Source organism: Euprymna scolopes, chromosome 29, assembly GCF_053919585.1.
Source record: "Euprymna scolopes isolate OS-2025 chromosome 29, ASM5391958v1, whole genome shotgun sequence".
NCBI lineage: Eukaryota > Metazoa > Mollusca > Cephalopoda > Sepiida > Sepiolidae > Euprymna > Euprymna scolopes.
Genome location: NC_136510.1, coordinates 39,474,792 through 39,492,108, shown reverse-complemented (window position 1 = coordinate 39,492,108; position 17,317 = coordinate 39,474,792). Strand labels below are relative to the sequence as shown.

At 36.1% G+C, this 17,317-nt stretch overlaps 1 protein-coding gene, 1 long non-coding RNA gene and 1 pseudogene across 6 annotated transcripts in view; 2 read left to right on the top strand and 1 right to left on the bottom strand.

The window, feature by feature from the left end:
* The window catches only part of LOC145252609 (uncharacterized), a 148,904-nt gene extending 147,567 nt beyond the window's left edge, over positions 1 to 1,337 (bottom strand). For all 5 annotated transcript variants that reach the window (XM_080112315.1, XM_080112318.1, XM_080112317.1 and 2 more), the window contains exon 1: positions 647 to 1,337. The gene's annotated coding sequence lies outside the window, so the exon portion shown is untranslated. The remainder of the gene's footprint in view (positions 1 to 646) is intronic.
* Positions 1 to 17,317, top strand: part of LOC145252610 (uncharacterized) — a 188,389-nt gene that overhangs the window by 62,520 nt on the left and 108,552 nt on the right. The window lies entirely within an intron of this gene.
* LOC145252906 (5S ribosomal RNA) lies at positions 14,339 to 14,456 on the top strand (annotated as a pseudogene).

Genomic DNA, 17,317 nt, shown 5'->3' with positions numbered 1-17,317 from the left:
GTTTATAATCAATAAGAATTCTAAATCAATTAAAATATAATATTATGTGTATTTTACCACCGGGCAACGACGGGCGGCCGGCTAGTATATATATATATATATATATATATATATATATATATATATATATATATATATATATATATATATATATACGTAGTCTCTGTATGAGTAAATAATTGCAGTGTCCAACTACGTTATTATAACTGTATATATTCATATGATTATTCTAACATACAATAATTAGCGGTTCCTGGGGTAATAGGTGTTTGGTTCCTCCTCTTTCATCGCCACTAGAACTAATTGCATACCTCAGAGCATACATATATATATATATATATATATATATATATATATATATATATATATATATATATATATATATATATGAAGAGAGAGAGAGAAAGAGAGAGTGGGGGAAACAGAGAGACAGATAAATATACCTTTTATTTATACAAATATAATAAAGTTGTATACCAAATACAGGACTCTATTTATCATTGAGCTCTATAGCTTCACCGTAAACATGAACTTACCTGCATTTTATATATATATATATATATATATATATATATATATATATATATATATATATATATATATATATATATATATCATGTTGAATAAATCTTCAAAAGACACTTACCTGAATTTGATTTCTTTTCCCCCGCTAACGAACTTTACATTGGACCCGTTTATGCGTGTCTCGTCGGGCCGGCTCTCTCTCTCTCTCTCTCTCTCTCTCTCTCTCTCTCTCTCTCTCTCTCTCTCTCTCTTACCTGTTTGGGCTTTGTAGTAAAAATGACGTTGTTAACACAAACTCCCCACCCCTACAGACACACCACACCCTTTAACTATATAGTGCGTGTGTGTGTCTGGGTTTGTGTGAACAATTTGTCCAGTACAAAATTTGTTTCTTCTTCTTTCCCTTCTGTATATGATTACATTTTTATTTATTTATTTATTTTTTTGCGATGCTTTTCTTTTTTCTTATCTAACTTTTTTCAACGTTTCAAACAATAAAGAGAGAACGCAAGCGTTGAGGGAGACAAACACAGATAATGAAAAAGAGAAAAGGAGAAACAAGAACAAAAATAAACTGCTTACGTCTAATTCTCTCTCTCTCTCTCTCTTTCTCTCTCTCTATCCATCTATCTATCTCTACCAATCTCCCTCTCTTTCTTTCTCTCTTCTTCTTATTTCTTTTTCTCTCTCCATGTCTCTCACTCTCTCTTTCTCTCTCTCTTTCTCTCTCTGTTTACCTGTCTGTCGCCTTCTATTTAACTGTCTCTCGTTTCTGTTTTTGTATCTACCTTTTCCTTTCTCATTCTTTCCGTCTCTCTCTAGTTTTCCCTCCCTCTCCCCCTATCTCTCTTTTACACTCTATCTCTCAGTTACTCCCTTTTTTTTTCCCATTCTTTTTTTTTACGACCACTCTCTTTCACACTTTCATTCTTTCACTTTTTCATGTTTTCATTTTTTCATTCTTTCATTTTTTTCACTCTTTCATTTTTTCATTCTTTCATTTTTTCATTCATTCATTTTTTCATTCTTTCATTTTTTTCATTCTTTCATGTTTTCATTCTTTCATTTTTTCATTCTTTCATTTTTTCATTTTTTCAGTCTTTCATTTTTTCATTCTTTCATGTTTTCATTCTTTCATTTTTTCATTCTTTCATTTTTTCATTCTTTCATTTTTTCATTCTTTCATGTTTTCATTCTTTCATTTTTTCATTCTTTCATTTTTTCATTTTTTCATTCTTTCATGTTTTCATTCTTTCATGTTTTCATTCTTTCATTTTTTCATTCTTTCATTCTTTCATTCATTCATTTTTTCATGTTTTCATTTTTTCATTCTTTCATTTTTTCAGTCTTTCATTTTTTCTCTCTTTCCCTATTTTATTCTTTTTCGGTTTCATCCTTTCATATTGGCTCTTTTTTATTCTTTCTTTCTTTTATTATTTCCAATCCTCCCCCCCTCACTTTCTTTCTTTCTCTCTCCTTCACCTCTCTCGCCATCTCTCTGTCTCTCTCTCTTTCTCTCTCTCTCACACACACCCCCCTCTCTCTCACACACACACACACTCTCTCTCTCTCTCTCTCTCTCTCTCTCTCTCTCTTTCTCTCTCTCTTCTCTCTCTCTCTCTCTCTCTCTCTCTCTCTCTCTCTCTCTCTCTCTATCTCTCTTGCTCTCACTCTTAAACCATAAAATGAAACTGTCTAATATACATAGCTATATTGTTATTTACAAACTTTTATTTATCCTCGCATGTAAACGGTAGGGAAACTTTAATCCATCCCAACCCATCGGTGATTGGGCTTTAAATCAGTGCGCTAACAGGTGCTCGTCACTGCTTGACTCCTGTCGAGACTTACGCGCCTTAAGTGGTTGGAGTCTAAAACTGAAACAGTTGTGCAAAAAATTAAACTATAGAACATTCCTATCTACTACTGTATTATCCAAAAGTGTTCATATACCTTAATAACCTTGTTATATTACTAGCAGGTAGACCCGACGCTGCCCGGGATTGAATGATGATCAACGAATCTTTCACACTCACATATTTTTATTGTCATCCAAATCTGCGAAATATACCATTTTTCAATCTAATCGATCGATTGCCTGCTCTAATTCGGGACCCATCACGGTGCACCTAACAGATGTTTCATATGCCTCCCCGCAGTGACTAAGTTCACAATGTAGTGTGGTCTACATTGCACTGTAGATAACTTAATGTTGATCTTATAAAATCATTTTTATATATAACGGCTTGCATTAAAGTTTAAAATGTAAGAGTCAAGTATCATGCTTCAATTGTGCTTTAAACAGAAACATTTAATTCGAACGCGCTCATTTCATGTCAAAGAAACTACTGTTGATTTTATATGCCTGGCTTTACTGCTTGTCCGGTGATAATGGCTGAACTTAAGTTTAAAATGAAACGTCAAGTATCATGGGGCAATTGTGCTTTAAACAGAAACATTCATTTCGAACGAGTGCCTGTCATATAAAAGAACCTACTGTTGATTTTATATGTCGGGCCCCTCGGCTTGTATGGTAAAAAAACTTTACAAACGCACTTATGATGTTAGGCTGTGTAAGGTGTTAACTTTAGTCAAAATCGCCTGTTCCTTCTTTCATCAGATTATTTTGATTATCAATTACTGATACTTATCGAAGACATTCCGATACAAAATCTATTTGAGAACACTGCCAGGCACATAAAGTTCCTTCATGTGAAAATTCATAAAAATCGACCCGGCCATTGTCGAGTCCATACAAACGAACTTACACATCAAATTCCTTTTACAAAATACAGGGGGAATGATAAAAGTGTCGCCCTAAAAAAGCTTATACGTCACATCATTTTAACATGCGGTTCCCTGCATTGCTATATCCGTCTTATATCCCTCCACATTTATTTAACAGCAATGCTTCAAGCAAACTATATTTCATTCTTACTGATCTTGTAAAAGTGACCGATTACATTGTACTGTGAGATGCGGGATTCGTCTTGTTCTCGCCGGTTTTTGACTCTATGGCTTTTGACACGGACCCAGTATCCATTGTTTCATGGCTAAATGGCCTCAGCAGATCAGTGATCTTTTTTAAACGATTTGGTTATTCTCGTCTGGCCTCAGAAACGAAATTATATTTCGTTACGTTTCTCAAAACGACATCAAATTTGTCAATTGTCACTTTCACCAAACAATCAGATTCATATGTCGGTTTTATAAGAAAATAATAAAATTCATAACTTAACTCTTCTTTTCAGCAAGGTCGGCCGCCGATGCCCGGTCATACAATAATAATTAACAAATAACACAAGCATAGTTGTCCGGCATTCTCCAGAGTTTCACAAGTCTCAACCTCTTCTAAATGGGGAGGTCTACCTCTTTATTTTAAAAATTTTATTGAAAAAAATCAATTCAGGTTACTTAGATATGTAATAGAGCTGACATCTATTCAATGTAGCCGCCTTCAGCCTCGATCACCGCCTCGAGACGTGTCCGGGTCTGGTAGCATGCCTTTTTCACAAGCCCTGTCGGGAGTTCGGCGAATACTCAACGGATGGCAGCGATCAGGCTCTCTTTGATGTTGTGGGAGGTCATGTTGGTGATGTTCTCGCCGTATGACCAAACGAAGTAGTCCAGCAGGTTCAGGTGGGTGAGACTTGGGAGCCTGTGGGAGAAGGGTACAAAGTCCTAGCACTTCTTCTGAAACCAAGCCTGGATCTCTTTGGACTTGTGGGCCGGCGCCGGGTCCTGCTGTCACACCTAGGGTTTACCAGCGGCCACCTGGTTGCATCAGGGGATCACTGCACTCTTCAGCACATCCAAGTACACTTTGATGTTGACTTTGGAGCCGACTTCGAAGATGTGAGGTGGCATGATGTGGCCCTTACTAGAAACCGTGGCCGGAAACCTCATTGAGCTGTGTCTTAAAGCTTTGGACCGTTCGGATTTGCATTTTGGCAATGGTCCTGTGGTCATAACTTAGATCGATAGAGAGCATGAGTTGTAAAGTGGCGCATCTCATTATGTGCAATAAATATTTCTTTTTTTGAAACTCTGAGTTTTTAGTTTTTTTTTATATTTGTTGTGTCTTTCATATCTCCCACCTCAGACACAAGTACGTAACAGACGCTTTTAGTTTTTTCTACTCGTTATTTCCATGGAATTTATTCGACTGAGTTCCGATCTATATTTACCCCTCTTCAGCCATGCATAACAAGAGCTCATCGTCCTACCAAAACCGAAAAGAACTTTTCTTTCTTCCTTCGTGTCCATAGACTCCGACGGATTTTTTATGAGCATGTTTTTTTCCGATAACTTTTTATCCGTGGAATACATTACCACGGCACTGCTTCCCTACAACATGGTCGTCTTCAACTCTAAATATCTTCTCTATAAGTAACCAGATTTAGTTCAATTCCATTAATCATGTTCGTTACTCTCAGGACATTCTTCATCATTCAACTGACAATCCATCCATTTCTTTAATCCTTATCTTCCGGTTGCTTTTGGCCTTGATAAGCGGTTACTCATTAGCAAAAAAAAAACAACGACAATGGTGTAGAAACTGTTAGATTTACATACATACCGTTTTATCACATAGACAATTTTTCGAAGGCAATCGTAAAAGTGGGGTTTGAAACATGTAAGGTGTCACTTGATATGATAAAGGAGTTAAGAAGCAGATATAATTGAGTACGGGAGAATACATCACAGTATCAATGTAATAATCAAATTCACGTCTATTGACGAAGTCTAAAGTAGAGAGAATGTAAAGATGTAAAGCTTCAGACATAATTTAGAACGAGAAAATACATTAAAATCCCAATGCAATAAGAAAGTCTGGCTTATCACCCTGGCAAGTCGGCCATGATAGTTGAGGATGAGGGGGTGTTAAACAAATGTATCTAGCATCATAGACTTTCCAAACACTTCCACCTCACTATTTTTATCTGTAAGTTAAATTTGTTAAAGGTTATACTCAATCCTCTGCTCATTTTTTGACTTGGTATGAAACTGACAATGTGTAGCATCAGAAGTATATGCACAACAAGCTACGTGTTATACGAATATTGTAAAACGTTCGTGTTAGGACGATACAAAAGTATAACGCAAAGGGGAGTAACTCTTTACTTATTTGTGCAAAATTGCCTCCCCTTGTCCGTAGTCCTAAACTTTAAATTCTCACGACTTCTCGTGAGATCAACGACCGGAAGTAGACAGTGGAAGGAAAACACAGTGACTTTCAAAATGGAGAAATAGCATCATTCCCGTTGTTCCAGTTATCATACTTGGACTTCTAACCTTTCATGTACTATGTTTGAATTGTCGTTAGGTGTGTGTGTGTGTGTGTGTGTGTGTGTCCTTAATAAACGTATATGTAACAGCGAGTGATTTTCTTATTTGTTCATAATTGTTCCATTCTTTCATCATGAAGGCTGGACATCCTGCGGTAAGATATTTTAGTTTATATTGATCCCAAGGCATCTCACTATATAACAGTTCGACTCCTGTTTCTTAAGTTTCCTGTCTCGACATACAGCTACCAGTCGATAGCATGTTCTCGATTATCAGTCCAACAGAGGATGAGTCGTTGTGGCATCTTCTGGACCTGTTCTGAGAGAACGGGTTATCTGTCCTGGATAGAGATCCACCCTGCTAGGTATTACCTTTTTTGTGATGGGGTGAGTTTATTGCCAATCGCCTGAGGTTCGTCAACTGGGGAATGCTGACGGAGTTGATCAGGCATTTTGTGGGGTCAGAGTGCATTATCTTTTTTGCACTGATCTACCATTCCCACCTTCCAGCCTGGTGCCACATCTTCCCATGGTTAGAAGCAGATATGACTATCATCCCTTCTCTAGCCAGTAATTTTTTTTTTTGCTTGTTTGTTTTTGATTTTGTTTTTGTTTTTGTTTCTTTGAAAGGGAGGGGTTTCCAAGATTATGCAAACTTGATTTCCGAAGTCACATTGTGGTTGGTCGGGGTCTACGAAAACAGTCTCCAAATATGCATTAAACGATGGGAGAAATGCATAATGTTGAGTTATTCCTATGTACAAAAAAAAATAACTGTGGTAAGTTTCGTGGCTCCACTGCTATGAGAAATGGATCAGACGCATTACTCATTGAACGGCTCTCGTATCGCTTCTCCGCATCCTTTTATGTAGTATGAACGCCGGAAGATTCCTTAGATATAGCGCTCTCAACGATATTGAGATCTCTTTCCGTCGATCCTCAGACAAGTCCGCATCGGTTGAAAGAAATGACAAAAGGTCTGATAGCGTGTTGGTGTTTCCCTTTACAAACAGTAAGTCGCTTATATGGGATGCGACTTATGTCGACGCTCGTAATCTTTTGAAATATGTACATATGTTGAAATAATCGTTAACTTCCGTTTGTGTGAAGACTCCATTGATTTTTTTATAATGATTTGCCCAGCATATATACATATTTTAAGTGGGTTCTTAAGTAAGATTACAAACATAATACTAAATAGATTTAAACTCGAAACAGTTTAACAAGGACAATAATAAAACTATATTTATCGTCTGCACATCTAAATTTTAATTGCATTATGCTCAGATTGATAAACTGCAGTTTTACCATAATCTGACTTCTGTTCAAGAAGGTAAACGAAACAAAAGATCTTGGTCTATTGGTCGACTCATCCTTCAAGTCATCTAAACATTGCATTGTGGCACTATACCTTAGTGCCCCGGTAGTGGTGGTTGTTAACACACCCTTCAGCATAGCCAGGTGGTAATTTGGCCGTAAGCGGAGGGATACACAGAAAAAAATGCAATCCCATGATTCCCTCCTTTTATCGACTTCTTTCTGTCCGGACTGCCATGAGGTGAGCACGTATTTTCTGTCCCTCTGTAAATGAATGGAATGGTCGCACCCCCTCCCTCAGCACTAGCTAAGATTAGTTAGTTAGTTTTAATGAAGTAATGGCAAAAATCAATTGTAGGATATGTAAATTGTATGCTAATATTGTAATATATATATATATATATATATATTGTATACCATATGGGCTCCATAAATCTTTGACAGACTATGGTTACCCACGAAGGGTTGCCCGCGCGTGAAAGTCTTATTGACAGGAGGTGCGCAATCTCCAACCACACCTCTCCTGAGTCGACATTGTTAAATACCAGTGGCAAGTGAAGTGTATAAGATGACTAGAAACAAATGCCGACATAAGCGCATACACAGCGCCTAGAATTCCCAAATGGTCACTCATCTGGTACTAACCAGGCTCGCCGTTGCTTAACTTCGGTGATCTGACGAGAACTGGTGTGTCAACGCGATTATGCCTTATACATTTTATAAAATAAATAGATAATTATATTCTTATATAAATTGCGACTGTTTCTGTGTGTGTTTGTCTTAAGTTGAATGAAGCGGCCCTGAGGACAAAGAAGGTTCCAGCTAGAATGCCATATAAGGAAAACCTTATATGCTGTCCTTATGAGACGATTAAGGAGATGAAAGAGGCTGTGACGAGGGTCACTGACACGCTCATACAAGAGGACCTACATGGGGTCTTTCAGATGTTGGGAACGGTGCATTGCAGCTGAAAGTAGACATTAAAGTTCTCCCCACTAAACATTCAAGTTCTCCTAAGTAGGCGTTAAAGTTCTCCCCACTAGATATTCAAGTTCTCCCCACTAAACATTCAAGTTCTCCCCACTAAACATTAAAGTTCTCCCCAGTAGGCATTAAAGTTCTCCCCACTAAACATTCAAGTTCTCCTAAGTAGGCATTAAAGGTCTCCCCACTAGATATTCAAGTTCTCTCCGAGACGCATTCAACTTCTTCCCAGTGGACATTCAAGTTCTCCCCAGGAGATATTCAAGTTCTACTCAGTTGATATTCAGTTCTCTCCTGTAGACATTAAAGTTCTCCCTTGTAGGTATTCAAGTTCTCCCCAGGACGCATTGAACTTCTTCCCAGTATGTATTTAAGTTCCTTCCAGTGGGCATTCAAGTTCTCTCCAGTATGTTTTTAACTTCTTCCCAGTATCCATTACAGTTCTCCCAGTAGGTATTATATTTTTCCTGTACGCATTCAAGTTCTCCCCAGTAGGCATTAAAGTTCTCCCCACTAAACATTCAAGTTCTCCTAAGTAGGCATTAAAGTTCTCCCCACTAGATATTCAAGTTCTCTCCGAGACACATTCAACTTCTACCCAGTGGACATTCAAGTTCTCCCCAGGAGATATTTAAGTTCTGCCAAGTAGCATTCAAGTTCCCTCCAGTGGGTATTCAAATTCCTCCCAGTAGATATTCAAGTGTTCCTCTACGTATGTTTGTAAATAAGTAGACACTAGTAAAGTGTGAAGTAAAACGGATATTTTTAAGATTAATCAAAACCAAATATAAACAGAAAGAAAGAAATAAAACATCAATAAAAAGATTTAGGGAAACAAAACAAAAATTGTTCCAATACTTAACTTTCTTTGAAAAAGAAAAAATCATTTTTTTTTTTTTTTGACAGTTGTTTCAAAGTTTTTCCGTCATAAAAACCAAAGATTTATTTGAAAAATGTCTTAAAAAACAAAATGTTTTATCTTCTGTTTTTTCATATAATTATTATTCTTTCGGGTAACTATTTTCTTGTTTTACACTTTTGTTTTTAGATTTTGTCGTATCTGTCAGATGTCGCGTCGGCTTTTTTCGTCTGTTTACGTAACCATTGCAGAAGATACAAAAAATAATAATGATGATTTCTTGAATGTTTCGGTTACTTCTGTTTTTTTTTGTTTTTGTTTTTTTTTTTTGTTTTTTTTTTTATAATTCAATTAATCTAATTTAATATGTTCATAATTAATAATTGTTTATAAAACTAATGCAAACTCTTCGTCAAAAATGATGGACATCAATTATGTTTCGCCAATGTCATAGAATTATTTCTAGTAATTTACTTTTTTTACATAAATTATTATCATTTCTTATGACAAAAAGAAAAGACATTTGCTTTTCTTATAAAGTTTGAGGCAGCTGTTTGGCTAATTACTTGCTTAATTACTAACTTTTACGTGACGGGTGGGAGTACATATGTAACGTAGTCGTTACACATCAACATTCGGGACCAAAACGTTGTATGCAGACAGTCACAAGGAAACAAAGACAAGAAAAGAATTCTACTCTATTGATTTCAGTTGAAACAACAGGCATTTATTTACAGGTACTTCTCGAATAACGCCTTGTCTTTTGTTCAAAAGTCTTCTCGTAATCCAATGTGCTTAACAAGACTCTGCTATGTCGAACACGGTGTACTCTATCTTTGTCCGGCAACGTTTAGGACACGCCCTTCTCTGTCGCTATCATGCCACGTGTGTAGTGCGTCTATTTTTGTCCCTCTCGTGCCACGTTTTTCTCTTATAATCTTTTTTCCTTGTTCCTCGTGTGACGTCACCTCGCACACGTCGTTTGCATACATTGGCTATCGTACATCTGCTGCTACTGTCATACGCGCGTCCACCTTCTGTTACACATATATTTACTTATATACAAATAAATACGCATTAGTCTTTATTATAAAGTAAAGGATATCCCAGTACGAACGGTAAATCGATGTGGCCTTCATGTCGATAGCCTCCGTCAAGTACTGGCAGTAATATTAATATTTGTAATTTTGTTGCAATCTATATTATATTATGCTGGTTCATTCCTGAATTAGACTACACATTAGGCTTTGAAAAATGCCAAATACAATTTCTGAAAGCCAAAGTGCACACAATAAAAGCCAAATTCTCGAAATTTGGCTTATATAAAAAAGGCTAATATAGCAACCTTTTTTTTTTTTACACAGTGGTCACCACTTATCAAGGCCCGGAAGCCACTCAGGGATAAGGGTTATTACAAGTACAGTACGTTAGTGTGGAGATTTGATGAAGTGTTTACTTAAGGGGGGGGTCTATTAGGAATTTGTTAACGTTGGACTTGAACACATCCAAGATGTAGTCAGGTGGGAAACAGGCAGACGGAACAGAGTTCCACAGGTGTGCAGTTCTAAGAAAGAAGCTTTGTTCATGGAATCCACGTTTTGATTAAGGCACAGATAAAGAGCGGGGGAAATTTTTCACAGTGGATTCGGCTAGACGGGTGTTTTTCGTGAAAGATTGGCGAAGGGGGACCAGAGATTGGAGTTCAGACGAGCACTTGCCATGGAAATAACGATAAAACAAGGATAGGCTCGCAACGTCTCTTCTGTGGGAGAGAGGTTGCAGGGTAGAGAAAAGGGCATCCCCCACTAGGCCACGAAGCCTGTTTCGTACTCTGTCAAGGCAGGATAGGCTGTTTTTAGCAGCTCCTGCCCAGATATTGCAACAGTATTTATCCTTGGACGTACTTGGCTTTTATATAGATAGAGAATTGCATCAGTAGTGAGATATCTTCTGGAGCGGTAGAAGGATCTCACCATCTTTCCAGCAACCTTGGCAACAGACTTGATGTACGTGTTCCATTTCAGATCAGGAGTAAAGGACAAACCCAGAAGCTTGTCAAAACACGGGGCTTCTCCTAGACGAGGGCCATCCATTTCAATTGATGCCAGATGGTTATCAGAGCGTTAATGATGTAAAGATAGGAGTTTGGTTTTAGATGCATTAAAGGTAACCAGCCACGTCTTCCCCCACTGAACCACGCGCTCGAACAAGAATATGAGATTGACCTCCTTTTGAAGTAGCCTCGTTTTGTAATATAATAATAATAATAATAATAATAATAATAATAATAATAATAATAATATATGATCATAGTTGTAATGGTATAAGAAAAGAACTCTTCCCCGAATAACGAAGTCAATGAAATGCCACATTAAAAGGGAACATCTGAAATAAACAGGGCAAAAAAGGAACATAGTCTGGCAAGAGGTGCTGGGTTGAAAGACAAAATTAAAAATTGTTTCTTACAACGTAATTTTATTATTTTGTATTGAACTATGTAGCATAATATTACTTTCTAGGTATTTATCAGTATTTATTAATTCATCTCATTTTGAGTCAGTTCTATATTTGAAATACAATGAGCGCTATTTTCATAAAAATGTTAATAAGCTCATATTTTCTGTGTGTTATTAGTTTTTCTGCACCCCCCCCCACCAAAAAAAATTTGCGCTATACAGAAAAATATCAGCTTTATTTGCTAATTCAATATATTTCTCATCCCTTGGAATTTCCATGGGTCTTGTTAATTCTTAATAATAGTGATAGTGTTAGTATTAATATCGCCAGTATTTTTAACCTGATGCACATCATGTTTTGCTTGTGCATACGAATCGCGGATGCTGCAGGTGATAGATGCTTGGCACAGAGAACCGAAAACATCTCTGGCTGGTGTCCAACCACCCAGAAGACGTTTTATTTGTTTGAAATAAAATAAGTATCTCACCAGATGGAGATCGTGCTGGGAACGACGTATTTGAGAAAACTTATCTGCAGATAAACCCTTTAAATTGAGACTTCCCTGGCCGTTGTCTCCAGTAGATATTTTTAGTTAAAAACCAGTTCAGTTTTAGAAGCGAAGAGAATAGTGTTGTTTGTTGCAAGAACTTAGACACTAGGGTTGGAAAGTGGGATTGAGAAGTCAGCGCCTCTGAGGAGGGGCACTCTGACCTGTAAAACGTGTCTAGACAGCCTCGTCGGCATTCCCCGACGAGGACGCCTCACGCGATTAACAATAAACTAACCTCTTCTCACAGAGAGTCAGTTTCCCCAAAGAGGAGCACTCTGATCTGTGAAAAGTGCCTTGGCAGTCCGTCGGCAGTCCGTCGGCAGTTCCGGTGAGAGAACCTCAGGCGAATAGCAATAAACTAATCCCCTCTTTGAGATAGATGTAAGGCCTGAGAGGGTGGACCTTCTAGAACTGCACAGAACTAAGCTCCCATCGTAAAATCAACAAGTACCGGAGCATTATATGAATACTCTAATTCCCGTTGATTTGGAGGGGGGGCAGGAATAAAAATCCCTAGCTGAAGAAAAGAGTTTTTCCCCGCTGGATAGCTAAGCCATAGAAGTCTTGAATTATAAAAGTTTGTAGACGAAGAGTAAAATTCCTTCTCGTGTGGATACGAAAAATTATGCGTGCAAATTCTAAAAATCCATTGTTTTATGGAGTGATTCCGGTTTCTGATTGGTCGAGAGCAGAGCATCGTTCCATTTGATTGATCAGTTATTTTAATTTTGTCTATAAATCAAACCTTCCATTTTTATTTTTTTTTAATCATACCTTATTCATTATAGGAAAAATATTGTAAGTGGTCAACATTTGTGTGGTCGAATAGTGATCACTGACAAAGGCTAGAATTAGTAATCAGTGAAAACATTTCAGGAAATTGGAAGAGCGGCGGCCAAGAGGGATTGAACGTTGAACAGAGGCAGTTGGTTTTTCAGAGGTATGCTCCTCCGTGTAGATTAAGCTTTTGGGTTGGTTGGTTGGTTGTTTTTGTTTTACGACATATCAACCATATTCAGGTTATTTAATGCCGAATCAACTGATTTTTAAGAACAATTTTTAATAGAATATATTTGGGGGGGGGGGGTTTCAAATCAGTTTCTATTAAACCCATAATTGGGACCCTAACAGGTACTACCACTCCGGGTCAGAATGGACCTGGGAGCAATTGCAATTAAAGGGTGGCTCCCCACTCCCCAAAGCCCACAAGCTGGGGTCTCACCATCGGATATAGTTAAAGGTCATATCCAGGACCTAAGCTCTTGGGACTCTTAGGTAAAAGAGTGTTAATGGGACTTACGTGTTTTGATTTGGTCAATCAAAAATCCTATGCTGCAAGACTGCCATTCAACCTTGGGAAAAAGTATAACACTTGTTAATAAATATTATTATTTGATTATACATTTTTTTTTTTTTTGAGAACTTGCGGTTTTGCTTTGAATGAGAATTCTTTGTTGCGACAGGGACTGAATTGAACAAAAACCTTGGACCGACACAATGAGTGGGACGATAACGGCCTGTGCAATGAACACATAATGACATGTTCATAGTATTCATATTATCATTAGTAGTAGTAGTAATATTAGTATCAGCAGTAGTAGTTCTAGTAATAGGCCATGAGTATTATTACAAATAGTAGTAATATTTGCACTGTTATATATATATGTATATATATATATATATATATATATATAGAGAGAGAGAGAGAGAATAAATGACAAAAAACTATATTCCAGAATTCATAATGTTGACCATCTTACAATTTATTCCTTTAATGCAGTTGACTCATACAATTCTTGACAGTATCTGTGTCGTAGCGCAAAATCAGTCAGTCAATTATTATATCAATCAGTGAATCTATTATGCCCTTAATTCATCAGAAGAAATAGCAACAATCAATCCGTCAAAAGGAATTGAAGTGTGATTTGACATGAAAATCCGAAAAGTGGAAGAGAAACTGCATATACCTTTAAAATGTTTCCATTACGCCATTTTGAATTATATATATATATATGTGTGTGTGTGTGTGTGTGTGTTTACGTGATATATATATATATATATATATATATATATATATATATATATATATATATATATATATATATATATATATATATATATATATATATATATATGAAATTTATTGCTGTGAGTCCAGAATGAATGACGAGGCTGGTCGGATAGTTCCTCATCTTTTAAGGATATCTTCCTAGCGGATTAATATGTAAATTCATTCTGGACTCACAGCAATAAATTTCCTATATACTGCTCTGACTACACATTGAGCACTCTAGTCCGGTTTTTTCACCACTGATGAAATATATATATATATATATATATATATATATATATATATATATATATATATATATCACGTTGACACACTGGTTCCCGTCAGATCACCGAAGTTAAGCAACGTTGAGCCTGGTCAGTACTAAAATGGCTGACCATGCGGGAATTCCAGGTGTAGTATGTAATCGCTTATCTCGGCATTGTTTCCAGTCAGTCTTGGTTCTCTCCTTGCCGCTGGACCCAAGCCGATTCAGGAAAGGTGGTGTGCCTGGGATTTCACAACCTTTGCCTCACACTTACACACGCAGCTACCCTTACAGAAGTGTCCATTGTCTCTTGAGACAGAATGGAGGCATCACTTATATATATGTAGATACATATTTATATAATAATAAAAATATTACCACTACGTGTAATAATACTCACAGCCTCATACAACTAATACTACTACTACACACGCACGCGCGCACACACACACGCACACACACACACACATATATATATATATATATATATATATATATATATATATATATATATATATATATATATATATATATGCACGGCATAATCACATTGACACAACAATTACGATAAACATTACCAAAGTTAAGCAGCGTTGACTCTGGTCAGTACTAGGTGGGTGATCACTTCGGAATGCTGCATATATAAGTGCATCAGAATTTTAGGGGAATTTTTGACACCCCTTACATAAAATATAAAAACCTCGTAATTTCTCTTTTTAAAGTGTGTTGTTTATTTTCTTTATGGATTATACTTCCAAAATAAACTATTAAAGTTGTTTAAAAAATAAAATATTATTTTTTATTTAAAAAAAAAAAACAGTGTTTACAAAGTGCCGGCGGGCGTTCATGCGGCCATTTTTTTACGTATGAAATCAATTGAATTTTACGAGTTAAATTTTTTTCAATTTTTAAACTTTAAAAATCTATCATAATTTTTCTATTTTTATGATATTTTCAGTGTCAATGTGTAGTTTTATGCTGTTTCCAATAAACCGAATATAATATTTTAGACAAACGTTTTTTTTTAATTCACGCCCACCATTTTGAAATGTGTATTAAAATTTAAATAATTAATTTACTCATCAAAGTTTTATATATCACAAATTGAAAATAAAAGATCAATAAATAAAATATTCTAATTTAAAACAAAAAAGAAGTGTTTTTTTTTTAAATTTACCTGTAAAGTCCAAAGTGTAAAACCTTTTTTTTAAACTACGTTGATTTTTTTTTTAGTGAAAGCTCATGTTATGCTTAGATTGTCAAGAAAATATCGGACGCTGGCGACATTTTTTTCTATTTCATTCAATGTTTTCTTTTTTTTAGATATTTAAAAAATCACTCGATAAAGAAGAAATAAAATATATTAATCAAAAATTCACGTATTTCATTAAGAGAATAAAAAAATCGGTTGAGTGGGGTTTTTTAACGACAAAAACTGATAAGCGAATGTGTTCATTTTTCACCTAAGGTAGCCCGAAAATACTAATTTTGGTTTACAGCACGCAATAGAAAGATTCATTAATTGTGGCGCTTCGAAGCCACCAGAAGAAAATCAGACATTTGTCTCCCTTTATTTGAACATTGAAAAACATCTGAGTTCGCGTTTTTTGGAATCCTTGTTTAAAAAAGTATTTTATTTAAAAAGGGCATGAAATACAAGTATAAATATGAATAAATTCTTAACAATGAACAATAGGCATACCCATTGAATAGTATTTTTATAGGTAAGTGATTTTTGGAATTTATTTATATTTTTTATAATCGAAGTAAGTAAAATTTCGTTGATTTTCTTTAAGTCTTTTTTAAAGAAAACCGATTTTTAAAAAAATTGCATAATTTGCTATTGAACCTGTTATTTTTTTTTTTTTTTTTAATTTGGTCTTTGCTCCTTTAATTGAAAAAAAATAGGGTTTGAATTGCATTTTTCAAGGAGCTCCGAAATATAGTAAGTTGAATTATTCAAGTTCTTATCACGCATTTTTTTTTTTTACACAGTGATCACCGCTTATCAAAGCCCGGAAGCCACTCAGGGATAAGGGTGATTTCAAGTGCAGTACGTTATTTGATGAAGTGTTTACTTAAGGGGGCGGTTCATTAGGAATTTGTTAACGTTGGACTTGAAGACATCCAAGTTGTAGTCCGGTGGGAAGTAGGCAGACGGAACAGCGTTCCTCAAGCGTACAGTTCTAAGAAAGAAGCTTTGTTCATGGAATCCACGTTTTGATTTAGGCACAGATATAGAGTGGGGAAAATTTTTCACAGTGGATTCAGCTAGACGGATGTTTTTCGTGAAAGATTAGCGAGGGAGGACCAGAGATTGGAGTTCAGACGAGCACTTGCCATGGAAATAACGATAAAACAAGGATAGGCTCGCAACGTCTCTTCTGTAGGAGAGAGGCTGCAGGGTAGAGAAAAGGGCATCCCCCACTAATCCACGAAGTCTATTTTGTACTCTGTCAAGGCAGGATAGGCTGTTTTTAGCAGCTCCTGCCCAGATATGGCAACAGTATTCCATCCTTGGACGTACTTGGCTTTTATATAGAAAGAGAATTGCATCAGTAGTGAGATATCTTCTTTTAATAGCGACTTCTGATACACTTACTGCATATATGCATGTGAATTTGGTATACTCTAGAAATTCTTGTTGTGGCATAAACTGGAATACCGCATTACTTATTATTAGTAATAGTTTATTGTTTTGTGATTATTAGTAGTAAAATAACAGTAACTTGTATTGTTTTTTATTAGTTTTATTATAATTATTAGTGTTATAATAATAAATAGTACTAATTTTATCAATAATATCTTTATTCCCGTTATCAAACCAAGTATTATCAAGTAGTAGTAGTAGTAGTAGAAGAAGAAGAAGAAGAAGAAGAAGAAGAAGGCGAGTTAATTTGAAACAACTATGACCACGACGACGACGACGATGGCGTCGTCAAGTGTTTAATGAATAAGAATCTAAATAACGTTCTCACGAGTTTCAAGGCGTGGGCATCGAACAAAGCAGAAAAAAAAC